Consider the following 6,000-nt stretch of genomic DNA (forward strand, 5'->3'; position numbering starts at 1 on the left):
CCCTCCTCAATCCCCTTCCCATATCCCCCTCCCAAATCCTCCAATCCCTCCCCCTCCTCAATCCCCTTCCTGTATCCCCCTCCCCACTCCCCCCTTCCCTCCCCCTCCTCAATCCCCTTTCTATATCCCCCTCCCAAATCCTCCAATCCCTCCCCCTCCTCAATCCCCTTTCTATATCCCCCTCCCAAATCCTCCAATCCCTCCCCCTCCTCAATCCCCTTCCTGTATCCCCCTCCCCACTCCCCCCTTCCCTCCCCCTCCTCAATCCCCTTTCTATATCCCCCTCCCAAATCCTCCAATCCCTCCCCCTCCTCAATCCCCTTCTCATATCCCCCTTCCAAATCCCCCCTTCCCTCCCCCTCCTCAATCCCCTTCTCATATCCCCCTCCCAACTCCCCCCTTCCCTCCCTCTCCTCAATCCCTTCCTATATCCCCCTCCCCACTCCCCCCTTCCCTCCCCCTCCGGGGATGACGGTATTAACGCAGTGTTGTTGACCACATTTTTTTTCTTTGCTTTTGTAAAATGGCCACAGGCCTTTTATAAGGCCATTTGACCTTGATTACACACTCTTATCTGGCCATTTAAATCATATGTGTCCCTGTACTGTGTTGGGTAAATGGCCCAGGGAATTGGAGGGGGGGTATTTAGATTGGGATATTTTGGAGGTGGATTGGGTGGGGGGGCTGGAGGGTTTCTGTTAGGGTCGACTGGAGAAACATTTTTTTTTGGAGTTGAAGGATTTTTGGAGGGTTTTAGGAGAATCCTGATTGAAGGAACCTTTTTTTTTTTGGAGGTAGACATTCATTATTTGGAGGTGTTCTATGGATAGGCCTCACGTTATAACTCTCACTCCTAAACCTCTCCTTAAACCCCAGTAAAAGGAAAATAAACCTAAAAAAAAAACCCCACAGTTTAAATGTCCCTCAATGAAATAAAGCCCAAGTTAAAAAAGAAAAAATAGCCACACCAATGAGTATATATTTTTGTATTGTTAAAGTCATGAAATCCCAGGTCGTAATATTCTCTCTCTCTCTCTCTCTCTCTCTCTCTCTCTCTCTCTCTCTCTCTCTCTCTCTCTCTCTCTCTCTCTCTCTCTCTCTCCTCCCCATCTCTCTCTCTCTCTCTCTCTCTCTCTCTCTCTCTCTCTCTCTCTCTCTCTCTCTCTCTCTCTCTCTCTCTCTCTCTCTCTCTCTCTCTCTCTCTCTCTCCCCTCCCCATCTCTCTCTCTCTCTCTCTCTCTCTCTCTCTCTCTCTCTCTCTCTCTCTCTCCCTCCCTCCTTCCCTCCCTCCCTGGGCCACAAATCCCCCCCCCCCCCGTGGACGCTCACTATGCTGTGAGAGGCCGCAAGTGAGAGTATGGGATTAAGAGGCTTGGGAAGATGTTCCTGGGAGAGTTAGCGGCCCATCTGTATGCAGATGGTCGTGTGTGAGGGGCATAGTGAGTGACCACGGAGGGGGAGACAGAGAGATGGAGAGAGAGAGAGAGAGAGAGAGAGAGAGAGAGAGAGAGAGAGAGAGAGAGAGAGAGAGAGAGAGAGATGGGGAGAGAGAGAGGGGGGGGAGAGAGAGAGAGGGAGATGGGGAGAGAGATAGATAGATACAGAGAGAGAGAGAGAGAGAGAGAGAGAGAGAGAGAGAGAGAGAGAGAGAGAGAGAGAGAGAGGGGGGGGGGGGGGGGAGAGAGAGAGAGAGAGAGAGAGAGAGAGAGAGAGAGAGAGAGAGAGAGAGAGAGAGAGAGAGAGAGAGAGAGAGAGAGAGAGAGGTGGAAAAGATCCTGTCGAAAACAAAACAAAATCAAAAACAAAATTGGGAGAGATGCGACACTGATTTCTTAGGGTGACGCCCAAAATTGGGATAAATAGGGACCAAAAAAAATATGGGGTCTGGAAATAGGGGCTCAGATATGGTGGGGCAGTATTTGGAATGGGAGGGGACCGGAAATAGGAGGCTTAGTTCTAATAGAGCTAATGGGGGTTCATTTATAGCCGATGAGATCATGTAATAAGGTAAAATAGGCACAGATGTAATAGGGTGAATAATGAAGTGTGTGGGTTGATTTGATGGTCATGGTAATGGGGAATGACGTAATGGGTGGGAGGACATTAAGGCACTATAGAACTAATAGTGATAAAAGTGGAATAGTGACCCCTCTACCAATTTGCATGGTGATGTATATAGATAGATAGACAGAGGGGCGATAGATATCGATGCTGATATAGCGAGAAATATAGATAAATGCAGAATAACAAAGCAGGTGACTTAGTGTTCATATATTTCTATAAAATTCAATGTCATATTCCTTTACCTAATTGTGTACCGCGTTTCCCATGGCTTCATTAATATGTACGTTCGTCATATTCGTGGCGTGAGAGAGAGGCGATGTTAAGTGATGTTTTTTTCTTTTTTTTTAACGCTGATGAATAACACAAGTTTCTGTGGGGGGATACTGGATGAATGGGGATGTATGAATTCGAAGTTTGAATGGAAAATGGTTGTGAATGACTTTGTCTACGTAATACTGTACAGATATGTGTACTACAGTCACGACCAGTCTACCACAGTCACGACCAGTCTACCACAGTCACGACCTGTCTACCACAGTCACGACCAGTCTACCACAGTCATGACCAATCTACCACAGTCACGATCTGTCTACCACAGTCACGACCAGTCTACCACAGTCATGACCAGTCTACCACAGTCATGACCTGTCTACCACAGTCACGACCTGTCTACCACAGTCACGACCAGTCTACCACAGTCACGACCTGTCTACCACAGTCACGACCTGTCTACCACAGTCACGACCAGTCTACCACAGTCACGACCTGTCTACCACAGTCACGACCAGTCTACCACAGTCACGACCTGCCTACCACAGTCACGACCTGTCTACCACAGTCACGACCAGTCTACCACAGTCACGACCAGTCTACCACAGTCACGACCTGTCTACCACAGTCACGACCAGTCTACCACAGTCACGACCAGTCTACCACAGTCACGACCAGTCTACCACAGTCACGACCTGTCTACCACAGTCACGACCAGTCTACCACAGTCATGACCAGTCTACCACAGTCATGACCTGTCTACCACAGTCACGACCAGTCTACCACAGTCACGACCAGTCTACCACAGTCACGACCAGTCTACCACAGTCATGACCTGTCTACCACAGTCATGACCTGTCTACCACAGTCACGACCAGTCTACCACAGTCACGACCAGTCTACCACAGTTACGACCAGTCTACCACAGTCACGACCACACTACCACAGTCACGACCACTCTACCACAGTCATGACCTGTCTACCACAGTCACGACCACACTACCACAGTCACGACCAGTCTACCACAGTCACGACCTGTCTACCATAGTCACTACCACACTACCGACCTGTCTACCACAGTCACGACCACACTACCACAGTCACGACCAGTCTACCACAGTCATAACCAGTCTACCACAGTCACGACCAGTCTACCACAGTCACGACCAGTCTACCACAGTCACGACCAGTCTACCACAGTCATGACCTGTCTACCACAGTCATGACCTGTCTATCACAGTCACGACCTGTCTACCACAGTCACGACCAGTCTACCACAGTCACGACCAGTCTACCACAGTCATTACCACACTACCACAGTCACGACCAGTCTACCACAGTCATGACCTGTCTACCACAGTCACGACCACACTACCACAGTCACGACCAGTCTACCACAGTCACGACCAGTCTACCACAGTCACGACCAGTCTACCACAGTCACGACCTGTCTACCATAGTCACTACCACACTACCACAGTCACTACCACACTACCACAGTCACTACCACACTACCACAGTCACGACCAGTCTACCACAGTCACGACCAGTCTACCACAGTCACGGCCTGTCTACCACAGTCACTACCACACTACCACAGTAACTACATGTCTACCACAGTCACAACCAGTCTACTACAGTCACGACCAGTCTACCACAGTCACGACCAGTCTACCACAGTCATGACCAGTCTACCACCGTCACTGTCACACTACCGACCTGTCTACCACAGTCACTACCTCACTACCACAGTAACTACCAGTCTACCACAGTCACGACCAGGCGCTACGGCACGCTGCTGGTCACCTCGACCCATTACAGGAAGTCGTCCTGCTTTTCGTCACATCCATCAAGGGAATCTGTACCATATTCCTTCCTGGTCCAGTTTCTCAACCAGCCTCCTCCTGTTTGGGACAGTGTCAAATGCTCTCCAACACTTTGGACGTAAAAAAACAGAGCTTACTTTCCCGTGGAAATATAAGAGGCTTATTACGTGTGTGTGTGAGTGTGTGTGTGTGTGTGTGTGTGTGTGATTTGTAGAGGTTAGATGTTTGATTTCGTATCCATAGTTAAACATACTTTTATATACTGAATTATAGATATGCAAATGTGTATGGGTGCTCACGTGCATCAACAAACATTAACGCCCTTAATAAGCTTAAGATAACTTAGGTATGTATGAACTTCAGTCCAGACAAGCCAATCATAAGACCATCTTATGACATCACTTTCCTCAATTGGTCAGTTGCCATGACGGTATTTTCCTAAAAAAAAAAATAATACATAAAACCTCTTGATGGCAACACCGCCAGCTGTGCCTGAGTTGCCAACTCGCGCTTTTCACCCTCCGAGCAAATCATATATACCCGAACAGCATTTTCCCTGTGCAGCTGGAGACCCATTTAACAGCATCGGGGGGACTGCAGGACGCTGTTAACCGGGATTACAGCAGGGCAGCGGCGATAAAGGCTGTATTTAATGCGCTAAATCCCCGCCAGATGAGTCATAAAGCGAGAGAAGAGGTTTGAAAACCAGCCTTCATTATAGACGTATAATGTTTTATATATATATATATATATATATATATATATATATATATATATATATATATATATATATATATATATCTGTAGAGATAGATAGATAGATAGATAGAGAGAGAGAGAGAGAGAGAGAGAGAGAGAGAGAGAGAGAGAGAGTGTTGACATGACCTTTAAAGTACTCTTAAGGTTGATGCAAGCACGGTAGACCATACGGAATTGCGTACCAACTGGTTCTCCTGTTAAGCTTTATATGTTGCCTGTGTTCATAACGTGAGCACGAAGGTACGACCCTTGACCACGACGGTAGTACGACCCTTGAACACGACGGTACGACCCTTGAGCACGACGGTGCGACCCTTCAGCACGACGGTACGACCCTTGAGCACGAGGGTACGACCCTTGACCACGACGGTACGACCATTGAACACGACGGTACGACCCTTGACCTCGAGGGTACGACCCTTGAGCACGACGGTACGACCCTTGACCACGACGGTACGACCCTTGACCACGACGGTACGACCCTTGACCACGACGGTACGACCTTTGACCACGACGGTACGACGCATGGGTATGATAGGTTGTTTTTTGAGGGGTCAGTGTGTGTGTGTCTGTGTGTGTGTGTCTGTGTGTATGTGTGTGTGTGTGTGTGTGTGTGTGTGTGTGTGTGTGTGTGTGTGTGTGTGTGTTCGACAGCTAATTTGGTAGTCAGGAAGTGAGTTTTGCGAAAAGTTCAAACTTGTCTTCATATTTAGAGCAAGATTAAAGTTAGATCTCTCTCTCTCTCTCTCTCTCTCTCTCTCTCTCTCTCTCTCTCTCTCTCTCTCTCTCTCTCTCTCTGGGTGGTAGACAGACATTAATATCCACATAAGTGTAAAAAAAACGCATAAGGTGTAAAAATAGCATGTAAATCGCTTTGGTAAATGGTAATAAGTAGTTTGCCTTAAATTGGTCGAATATGAATTGTGAATTTGGTACATTTCTCGTTTAGAGCGAGAGCCTTTTCTCTCAATTCTGAGCAATTATTGATAATCTTTATCGTAATTAATTTATTCGTAATTAATGTTATCAGTTTTATCGTTGATAAATTACGAACCCAAAATGGATCCAATTCATTTCCCTC

The sequence above is a fragment of the Panulirus ornatus genome, chromosome 5 (genome assembly GCF_036320965.1).
Source record: "Panulirus ornatus isolate Po-2019 chromosome 5, ASM3632096v1, whole genome shotgun sequence".
NCBI classification, from domain to species: Eukaryota; Metazoa; Arthropoda; class Malacostraca; order Decapoda; family Palinuridae; genus Panulirus; species Panulirus ornatus.